Below are 12,506 nucleotides of genomic sequence, written 5' to 3'. Positions count from 1 at the left end.
AGGAACTGACTTTTGCAATAAGACTCCTAAAGTGCAAGAAATACAATCAAGAATCAATAAATGGGATGGAGGCAGGTTCCATGGTACACTCCTGTAATCCCAGTGGCTTGAGAGGTTGAGACATGAAGATTGCAAGTTCAAAGCCAGCCTCAGGGATGGTGAAATGCTAAGCAAATTATTGAGACCCTGTATCCAAATAAAATAGAAAATAGGGCTGGGGATGTGGCTCAGTGGCTGAGTGTCCCTGAGTTCAATCCCTAGTACCTCCATCCAAAAAAAAAAAAAGACAAACGACAACAACAAAAAAAAAACTTAGATGAAATTAAACTAAAAATCTTCTTCACAGAAAAGTAAATAATCAAGAATGTGAAGAGAGAATCTACAGAATGTGAGAAAATCTTTGCCACCTATGCCTTAGATAGAGCTTTAATCTCCAGCACACACAAGTAACTCAAAAAACTTAGCACCCCAAAAATCAAATAACCCAATTAATAAAAGGGCAAAATAACTTAATGAGCACTTCACAGATAAAATATTAATGGTAAAGAAATATATAAAGAAATGTTCAACATCTCTAGCAGTTAGAGAAATGCAGATTGAAACTACACTGAGATTTAATCTCACTCCAGTCAGAATGGTAGTTATCAAGTACAAAAGCAACAATAAGTGTTGGTGAGAATGTGGGGAAAATGGTATACTCATATATTGCTGGTGTTGGACTGCAAATTGGTGCACCCACTCTGGAAAGCAGTACAGAGATTCCTTAGAAAACTTAAAATGAAATCACCATTTGACCCCGTTATTCCACTCCTTGGTCTACACCCAAAGAACTTAAAGTCAGCATACTATAGTGACATACCCATATCAATATTTATAGCAGCTCAATTCACAATAGGTAAGCTATGGAACCAACCTAGATGCCCTGAAACAGATGAATGGATAAAGAAAATATAGTACATATGCACAATGGACATTTAATCATCCAGAAGGAAGAAGAAAAATATGGTATTTGCTGGTAAATGGATGAAACTGGAGAATAGCATGCTACATGAAATAAGCCCATTCCAGTATACCAAAGGCTGAATGTTCTCTCTGATATATGGATGCTGACCTGCAATAATAGAGGATAGGGAGGGGATGAATAGAAATCCTTTGGATTGGAACAAATGAGTCTGAAGGAAGGGAGGGGTGGGGGATAGGAAGGACAGTAGAATGAATTGGATATAACTTTCTATGCTCCTGTATAAATACATGACTAGTGTGACTCACATAATGTACAACCACAAGAATAGGTTCTTAATTAGAATATGTTAAATTCTGTGCATGTGTAATATGATAGAACAATATAATTTTATCAAAGGATATGATATGAGACTACCACCAAGGGAAGGAATATACTACTTTATGTGATGGAAGTATATGTGTTCATAAATATGTCAATTCTTACAAAATTATGTTAAATATTCACTGTGATTTCAATGTGAAATCAATTTTTAGAGTGGACTTACTGCAAATAGTAGTGTTTTTCTCTACTAGTGTTTTTGTTCATTTTTCTATGAACAAGGAATAATAATAAGAAACTTATTGGTCGCAATAACAAGAAGCTTATATAGTGTAAGACATCAGGAAAAGGAAGCAACTGCTTGTGTTCTGAAAAAGCTGGTAGGCTGGAAGATGGGCCTGACTTCAAATCCAGAGTCAGGGCACAACTGGGAGAAACCTGCTAGTCTGCTGCATGTGCCTTATGACAGCCAGGTACCAGGCCTACTAGGAAGTGAGCAGATCAGTGGAAATCTATAAGACCAAGAAATTAACCTAGTCTTCTTGTCCTTTTTATCCTCCCTGAGGTCTTTCTGGATTAGATTGGGATGTAACTCCCTCCTGATCTGCATCCAAACATTGCTCCTTCTGGGTCTGAGATCTGGAAATTGATGGCATGCTGTCTTAACCAGCAGATAACTTTATTAAAAATAAATGGTTACTGAGAATCACCTAGATTTTACTGCATAGTATAGCAGAAAGCAATTAACAAACAGAACCTGTGAAGTCAATGCTAGAAAAAATAATCATGGGTAGAATTCAACAATGAGGAAAATTAAAAACACATTCAGAAAAATGGGAGCTGAGAAAAATTGACAGAACAATATTAAAGGAAATATGACAGTGTGTTCTTAAACCTGAAGGGATGTCACTCATTAGAATCAATTTGTGTAGGAAGGAAGGGGAAAAAAGCAGAATTTGTAACTATTAATAAAAAAAAAACAGACAAACAATACTTTCCTGGACTGTCTATATATTAAGCCAAGATAATTATAGTACATGGTGCAACTGTTCTGCAAAAACTTAAACATGTTGAAATCAATGAGATAGTAAATACTCAAAATAAATAGGCTAAAATTACAGTACATGCTATAACTGTAATGAGACAATTTAAAAATGTTGACATCAATGAGATAATAAATACAAAATAAATAGGCTAGCATTATTTTTGTGAAAAAATATAAAATTCATAGACTCCTAACATTATTGATTAAAAAAATGGTAGAAGAAGGAAACAGCAAGATAGACAGACTGTCAATATCAGGATGTAAAGCAGTAATATCATTATTCTGTCATGGACCAGAAACCAAAGGGAAAGTTTGGGTTTAGAAAGACTAAGTACTGAGATTATTTCCAATAAGATATTTGCACAGAAATGATCCTTAGGCTTGGCAACATAGGGCTTGTTAGAATCGTCTGGAGAATAGTTTTAGTGGCACAAGAGAATAGATGTCAACCTGTAGTTTATTAGTGTTTAGGTGATGGTTAAAAAAAAACTACGTAGATAACTCATTCAGGAAGTTTGACTATGGAATAGAAAAGAATATAGAGGTCTACTTGGAAAGTGTTTGTAATCAACAAGAATAGTTAACTCTTCAGATTATTGTCTTATTTTAAGGTACATATCTGCAGGGAAATTTACTGGCCAACAGAAAAACAGAACACAATTCTCTTTGCTCTGTAAACCATACATGGACATAAATAAAATGGCATTCTTTACTTTTATTATCAGGAAACTTTGCTGCCAAGGACCATAGTCTTGGTTAACTAGAAAACCTAATGTAATTTTGTTTGTTTGGCTTCACTTTTCATTTAATAGCAAGAGAACTCTGAAAGATTTATAATTGTAGCTTATTGAATACAGCATGCACAGTGGAAGTGACAGCCAATTAGTTATGAGTCTGTTGAATTAAGTAAAACTGCAATTTACATGCTGTAAACAAAATGAAAAGAAAAAAAAACACCACTAGTTAAGAGATAAAAAGATTTTAAAATCTTGTATGTAACTAACCTTCATTTCAGATGATTGCATTTATTACTGAGAAACACACTTAAGAGTAGTAGATGTATCTTGAATTCAATAGGTAAAATAGCCAAAAGTCCATAATTATCTTGTTCATTGTGTTAGGCAATTATTGTCAGTTTTAATGCTTTGCCACTGTATCATGCTTTAGGCAAATACTCTCTGTGTTCATGAATATTGGAGAAGGCAAGTCATAAATCCGTAAACTGAACAAAAGCATCTTTCAAACTGTCTGGTTGCTTGCAATGTTTGCAAAGCTTAACATATATTTTAATCTGTTCACTGTTGTTTTTATTTAGTGCTTTCCATCTTTTTGTCCATCTTCCTGACTACTGTCTTTCCATCAATCCATCATTTTTTCCAATTAATGGCAAGCAAGATGACAGACATGACAGGCACTCACTGTCCATTGCCACAGACTCTAAGTAGAAATAATTACTGTGTATAAAACTGAAGCAGTCTACCAGGGATGCCACCCCAGGTCCCCATGTCAGTTAGTTTGTTGTTTGGAGTAATAGACATGCAGATGAAGTGAAGGGTGCAGAAATCCTTAATGTAATTCCAGAGATGGTTATCTAAGATAATCTTTTTATCTTCATAAACTAAATATACATTTTATCTTTCTATGAATTTATAATTGAGACTATCACTTAATACTGGATAATGTGCATAGTTTGAACAATGCAATCCTCAAGGGGAAGGTTGGAAAAATGCTACAGGCTATATATGGCAGAAATAGCCTTGATTTTTCTCTTGTTATGGAACTTGTCAGATAGCAATGACTTTTGGCTGAACGATGATAGTGATATCTGTATATTCAGCTTTGAGTGCAGAGTGAATTGTGAATATTATTAGATGGACACACACACATGATTCATATATATATATATATATATATATATATATATATATATATATATATAGAGAGAGAGAGAGAGAGAGAGAGAGAAATACATCTTATTATACATATTTAGCAAAGTTCAGAATATTGTGTTTGTAACCCTACTCTAGGAGATGTGTCAGATTCTTAAATCAATATATGTATCCATTACTCTTTAAAAAGAAAACTTTGAGTCTATTATCTAGTTAAAACTATGTTTTATAAAATTCAAAATAAAAATAAATCCAAATTGCATATGACAATATAATGATATCAGAGTAGACTCTAAGAAGTTATTTTACTTGTCACAGTGTAATAGATGTTGAAATACTACTTTTTATTAGAAAGTATGGGATGACACTTTTCATCATAACATAATAGCCCTCCTAATGCAAAAGTTGTTTCTCTTTTCTTTTTTAAAAATATTTTTTAGTTGTCAATAGATCTTTATTTTATTTATTTATATATGTTGCTGAGAATTGAACCCAGTGCCTAACACACGCTAGGCAAGCACTCTACCACTGAGCCAGCACCCCAGCCCCCAAAGGTTGTTTTTCTAATACAACCCAGTTAATTAAAAAGGCTCAAGATTTGGCCTGAGGAAATGGCTGGTTTTTCTATTTGAGGCAGAAAATACACAATACAAATTTGACACATGTTACAATATCAGAAAAGGAAAATAACTTACCAAAATATACTAGGGCTATGTCAATTGTCAACCTTAATATAATTTTATAGCTCAATTATAAGAAAGTTTGAAGTTTTTATAAAACAACTGCAATTGATTAAAATTATTTAAATTTAGATACATACTCTTCAAATGAATTCATAAAGATATTCATAAAAAGAAGGAAAGAATAAAAGAATACCAAATCCAAATGTTAAAATCATGTGTGTTAACAAAAGTATAAACTCATTGCTTTGAAAATAAGTAAGTCAATATAAATACTCATTTTATTTTCTTTTTGGTAGGAATTCCATTTTCAGGATAATTAAATAGCTTTAAGGATTATATGTTCTTAGAATAAAATTATTTTATGTAACTGAAGAAGAAATAAATTTAATTAATCATTTTGAGTCTATATTAAAGTAGTTGATTCAGGCAAAGATCAGTTACTGGTACCAGTGTTAAGGTGGAATGTTAATGGGTATCAATATAATGAAGGGATTTTGTTGTAATCCCAGGAATTCAATAATCAGTCTTAATATTAGAAACAGGTATCATGATGATCATTAAGTTTCCTATGGGACAGATAAAGGGTTGATATCCAGAATTTACAAAGATCTTCTTCAACTCAAAACAAAACACAAGCAGCCTGATTATACTACAAGTAACTTAAGTGGAAATTTTTCATGGAGAATATATAGATTATCAAAGAAAATATGAGTTCACTAAGCAAATTTTTTTTTCTTTTTATACTGGGAAGTGAATCCAGGGAGCTCAACCACTGAACCACATCCCCAGTCTTTTTGTTTTTTTTGTTTTTTTTTTTTTAATTTAGAGACAGGGTCTGACTATGTTGCTTAGGATATGAGGCTGGCTTTGAACATGTGATCTTCCTGCCTCAGCCTCCTGAGCTGCTGGGATTATAGGTGTGCACCACCACGGCTGGCACTAATCAGAACTTTTCATCAGACCACTGTAACATTTTGCATATATTCATTGGAATGGCTGTTATCAGAAAATCCCACAATGAAAAGTGTTAAGGTAGGGGGCATGTTGGAGTGTTGGAGCTCTTGTGCCTTGTTGTATGGAATAAGAAAACATATAGCAACTGGGTAGGATTACACAAATATCTGTTTATATATGTGGACTTACCATGTGATATAGGCGTTCACCATTTGCCTATGTACCCAAGAATTAGCAAATGGGACTCAAATAGAGAGTTGCACAGCAATATTCATCACATATTTTTTCAAACTAGCAGGAAGATGAAGGCAACCTAGGTGCATAATGCATGTCAAAGAATGAAAGAACAAACAGAATGTGGCATGTGTGTGCACATTTGTGTGTATCTGTGTATACTCACAGAAATGCACATGGAAGAATACTGCTCAATTGAAAAAGGGAAGTGAAGTAGGTCAGTCATAGAAAGCCAAATGTTACACGATCCCACTTTGTGGATACCTGGAGTGATGAGTTTTTATTACAGTTTGGATATTTCATATCCCGCTGCTCCAAGTAGTAAAATAGAGGTCCCCAGCATGGTACTACTGGGAAAAGCTGGAATCTTTAAGAGTAAAGCCTACTGTGAGATCTTTAGGTCATTGGCGGCATTTCCTTCAAGGGGATAATGTGACCCCAGAACCTTGCATATGAAAACATGATTTTCCATTTTAAGCACTGTTTGAAAGGAGGTATCCCCTAAAGGACTCCAGCTGGCTTCATCTACATAGGTTTAAGAATGATGCATTTTGGAAATCTATCAAGTCTTTGTGCATCTAACTTAATAGTATCACATAGAGTCTACCAGTGCATACAGCTTAAACTTTATGCTATGTTCACCAAAAAAACTATATTGATGTGATTTATTTAACTTCTGTTTATATCTTGACCACCCAGTACAAAACATTGTGAACTTCAACACATCAGCACATGCTGTTCTCATTATACTAGTTTGATTTTACTAGACTTTTAAACTTTCTGCTGTTAATATAATATGGCTATTTGCTCTATAAGTTTAAAAACTCATAGAAATAACAATGCTCATGAGATCACTTTAATATTTTCTACTTTCTATCTTTATTGAGAAATAATTAGCCAACAAAACATATATAGTGAGATGTAGGATGGGGTATGGTGGCACATGACTGTAATTCCAGTGGTTCTGGAGGCTAAGACAAGAGGATCACAAGTTCAAAGCCAGACTCACCTAAGTAATTTGGTGAGATCCTGTCTCAAAGTATACATAAATAAATAAATAAGGGCTAAGGATCTGATTCAGTGGTTTAAACCCCCTGGGTCAATTCGAAACAAAAGAGAGTGAGAAAGAGAAGAGATAGAGAGAAAGAGAGAGAGAGAAAGAGAGAGAGAGAGAGAGAGAGAGAGAGAGAGAGAGAGAGAGGTAGTCACAACATGGCATTGCAATATATTGTGATATACATAAACAATTTCACAATGTCTTTAAACTTGTGTCAGTTGAACTGATTAATATATCCACTATTTCCTAAAGTTACTTTTTCTTTCTTTCTTTGTTCTCGTCCTCTCATTTTTTTCTATTTATTTATTTATCTATTTTTTGGTTTGGTGATTACTCTTATGCTCCATTTTATCAGAAAATTTCATGTGTACAATATAATGTTGTTAACTAGTGTCACCATGCTGTACCTTAGATTTCTATCTTGTATAAATGGAAATTTTGTATCTCCTAAACAGTATCAATCCATTTTCTCCTCCCTTCAGTCCTTGGAAACCACCATTCTGCTTTTTGATTCTATGAGTTTGACTACTTTGTATTCCATGTATAAATGACATCATGCAATATTTATCTTTATGTGCCTGAACTATTTCCTTTTGCATAATGTCCTCTAGCTTCACTACTGCTATTGCAAATGAAAGGATTTCACTCTTTTTTAAGGTTGAATATCCCTATGTGTTTGTGTGTCTGTGTGTAGAAATCACTTTTATCAGCTGACAGATACTAGATTTGCTTCTGTATCTTGGCTATTGTGAATAATAATGCAATAAACATGGAAATGCAGATAAATCTTCAGTGTACTGGCTTCACTTAGATAACCAGAAGTGAACAGCTGGGTCAGTTTTGTTAACAGATCTGTTTTGAGTTTTTCAGGAATCTCCATACTCTATCTCATAAAGGCTGATCCAATTTGTATTCCCACTGACAGGCATAAGGCCTCTCACATTCTTGTTGACACTTATCTTCTTATTATTTATTTTTAACAGTGATGCTGACAGATTTGAAGTAATATCTCATTTTAGTTTTGATTTACATTTCCCTGGTGTCTACTAATGTTGAACACCTTTTTTATACATCTGGTGACACCAGGACCATGGAAGTCTGACTGGCAGCTCAGCTACTATCTCGTAGTCAAGTCTTGCTGATGTTATCCATCTCATGACATGCAATACAATGCACATTTTGTTAGTATCAATACCAACACATCTCAAAATAATTTTCTTTCATGAACATGAGTAAATAAAATATGAGTCAAAGTCACTTTACTTTTACCTGTAGAAAGTTCATTCTACTTATAAAACATATTTTATAATACTTTTATTTAGTTGAACTTTATAGCAAATTCTAAATCAGTTTAGAAGATCTTTAAACACAGAAACATTTTAGACAATCAGTGGAATAAATAAATTCAGGGTTAAAAATTAATTTCATAGTATATTTTCTTAATCATTTAATTATAATACATATAATACTGTAATATTTAACCGATAACCCTCTATCATTAAAAATTCTTTATAAAATTCAAATCTAGTAGTAGTAAATATCCAGCACATTTCAGCTAGGTCTCTGAATTTAATGTACCTGAGCATTCTGTAAAACAAAGCATTCATCATCTTAGTTTATGCGTGCAAAATGCTGAGAGGATCTTATTACCTATTCCTTGCCATAGGTATAGACAAATGATGTTGACAAGCTGTGAACCCAAAAACTGTATTTAATGGTCTATTAGAGTAGGTTGAACATTGAGAGTGAAAACATTTATTGATAAAATTTCTAACTCCTGCTATGTTAGGGAATGGATGACAATCTGCACACCCCAGGGAAAATATTCAGAATAAATATCTTTGTAACCTCGGTCACCTTCTATTTGCTTTACATTTTACCATTGCTTTTAATGAATAGGAGCTGGTTTCCAACAAGTCTCTGCAGGGTTCTTCAACTTTTCTTTGCTCTGTGCTGCTGTGACTAGCACATCTGCTTGAAACTGTCAGCAATGTTAAGTGTACCATTTGAGTCTTCAGAGAATCTGCAACTCGAGGACACCAAATACCAAATACCAAAGAAAAGATACCAAAGAAAAGATACTGCATCGTTTTAACCTATGTTTAAAATCCTATTTTAGGCAAATTTGTCCCTGTCATCAGTATAAGTGAAGTCTTTTTAAAAAAGTCATAACATCTGCTTGAGGTACTGATGTTTCACAGACTTCAAATACAACAGATGTAACAATCCATGGTGAGTCATTGAATATCAGCTTAGTTAGAGTCAGGAAATATCAGTGATATGATGCCTCAACTAAATGGATAACTTGAGTTCTTTTCTTCTTGGCAGACTAACTTTACTAGTTTTTATAAAGTATTTCCATCACTTAAGATAAAATTTTCAAATTTCTAGACAAACAGTGATAACACCTCTTGGAAAAATGGTGTCTTTTGTAGCACCTCCCATTTTCAAAGGGATCCAGTATTTGAACACAGCCATACATCTTGATTTTGATATTTTTAATGCAGACATTGAAGATAAATTGACAAAGTTGGATTCAAAAATTTAAAAAATAAAAATAAACAATTTATTCACTATGTTAGGAATTTGCAATTCAACGGAAATGTGACTGTGACCAGAAAAGGAAATAATATGGGAAAAACAAAAAGATATTTGTTTCTGGCCCCCAATCTTTCTTCTATTATATAGTGACTATAATGACTTTAATATCATTTTATTTATCAATCCCTATGTCTCCTTATGTGTGCTCTTGTTCAGTGATTATACAAAAAAAAATCCTCATAGATTATTTGAAATTAGAATTTATTTATTTGGACAGGAAATTCTCTTCTTATAAGGGGATGTTCCATGTAAAATATTCCATTTAAATTAGAAAGATTGAATATGGGAGGGCTTACCATGTACTAAACTGGCGCAAAAAGGATGTTCAAAATATGTTTGTAGAAAAAGTCATAAAATGATTATGAAAAGTTAGGGGAACAAAGGAAGATAAGTAATTTGATTCAATCTTTTAGACTATATCCCTAAGAAGAATATTTGTTAGACATTCAAAGTTTGCTATGATTAATGATTTTCTGTATTTTACATATATTAACTTATTTAATATCCCCAACAGAGAGATGGCTATGCTCCTAATCAATACAGTATTTGGTAATTATTTAACCAAATTGTATTCTTAATATTTTGTTCCTATTGAATTGGTATATATTTCCATATTTGATTAGAATACTATGTTTAGGTATTCGTAGGCAGTATAGTGAATTTGAAGATTTTTTGGCTTATCAAGAAAAACACACAACCACAAGGTGAAGCAGAAAACACTGGACTTTATCTGTGAGGTGCCTGGGTTGCAGGTGAGGGTGAGGGAAGTCCTTCACAGCAGGAGCCCTATCAGAGGCAGTAGCTTAAAATCACCATCCCAGAGTGAAAAGAGAGGTAGGGGTCTACCTGGTAGGGGGAAAACTGCAGAGAAGACTTAATTTCTAGTTCCTGTTGTTCAGTAACCAAATGGAGAGTTTCCTGGGACAGAAAACTCTAAAGGACAGATCTTGAGATTTTTAATGACTCCAGAGTTTATATTATTTAAGCATAACAGATGTTCAAAGCATTTTTGTGCATGTGTGTGTGGCATGCAATGCAGGTTTTTTGGGATATATTTAAAGCACCTGAATGTATAAGATTTTGAATTTTATACCAGAAGAATTTTGAGTTGACAGCCCTGGTGTGCTGTGAAAAGGTCAATAAACAGGGATCATCCTAACCTCACTTATATAATGCCTATGAAGTAATTTATATTAATTCTTAGCTAAATAAAATAGAAAGGAACACATTATTTGTTTCAAGTTACTTGGAATAGTCAAAAAGTATATCGGTAGGTACATAAAGAGACATAGGTAGATAGATGTGAAGATAGAAAGGTAGACATATCTATCCTAGTTTCTGACCTGTACCTTAAAGCTCACATTAAAAAATTCCTAAAGCTACAAACACTATTAAATATCTGAAGTAACTATAAATATTCTCTCATCCAATTAGCTTTGTTTAGAGAATTTCTTATTTTGTTTTTTTTGTTTTTGTTTTTGTTTTTTTCTTTTTTTTTTTTTTTTTTTGGTTTTAGACTCTTTGGATCCGTCAATGAGGGTTGCCCCACACAAGGTGGCTTAAGCATCAGAAATTTATTTTCTCACAGTTTTGGAGGCTGGAAATCCCCACACTGTCAGGAGGCTGTTGTTATCCTCAGTCTTGTTTTCTCCATTTTCAGATGGTCTCCCTTTTTTCTGCGTCCTCATTAACTTTCCTCTACATGCATATGCTCCTTTGATCTCTTTCTCTTCTTATAAGTACACCATTCCTGTTGGATTAGGGCCACACTTAAGACCTCATGCAATCTTCATTATGTCTTTGAAGGTCCTATCTTCAGACAATCACACTGGGGTTTAGAGCTTCAAGACATAGATTTTGGGAGGACACAATTCAGACAATAGCGAGAGAGTTTATCTATGAAGTGCCATTATATTTGCAGCTTTTCCATTTATATAAAAAGCCTATAATCTATTTAATGTGTTATTTCACAATTTTAATTGTTTGTGTGTTTTGTTTTCCTCATATCTAATTATCTTGTTCAAGAATAGTATATTCGTTTATCAAATAAAATTAAGTTCATTGACAATTATTTTCACACAACTTTTAGTAAAAACTGAAAATTAACTTTCCTAACTTAGTTTAACCAAACTAGAAGCAAATTTTACTGCTTAAAAGAGCTTCATAAATGATTCTATCATATATTTCAATTAATTCATAATAACAGACATTAAAATATCTTAAATACTCATTCCTATGAAGATGTTCACAACTACCAAATGAAGTAGGCATTGAATTAAGAGAGCTCCACAAAATGATTAAGACTAAATTTTATTAAGACCAATCAATTCTATTAAAATATCATTACAAAAAATAAATTTAAAGGATCCTTAGATAAATGAGCAGAAATGATTATGAGTTACTGAAGGCAGTATTTTGTTATCATGGTTTTTGTTCATTTACATACATAGCAACAAAGCTGGAAGCATTATATTTTAAAATTACTGTATATTAAAATTACTCCACTCTAGTAATGTTGAGCAGTTTTTAACATTCTATCTCCATGCCAGCCATTTTTCTAGGATTTAGGGATAGATTGCCAGATAAAACAAACTTCCCAGCCTCAGAGAACTTTTGCAGATGCAGGTAATCAAAGCTTTCTGCCATCAGTTTCTCCTCTTCACAACTAGCCAGTAAGTATCCTTAAGAGGAGTTTATCAAAATTCAATGCATAAATATATGTGTATAATCTGAACTATAAAATCATATATACTTGCCTATA

The sequence above is a fragment of the Callospermophilus lateralis genome (genome assembly GCF_048772815.1).
Source record: "Callospermophilus lateralis isolate mCalLat2 chromosome 11 unlocalized genomic scaffold, mCalLat2.hap1 SUPER_11_unloc_3, whole genome shotgun sequence".
NCBI lineage: Eukaryota > Metazoa > Chordata > Mammalia > Rodentia > Sciuridae > Callospermophilus > Callospermophilus lateralis.
This window is presented reverse-complemented; position numbering follows the sequence as displayed.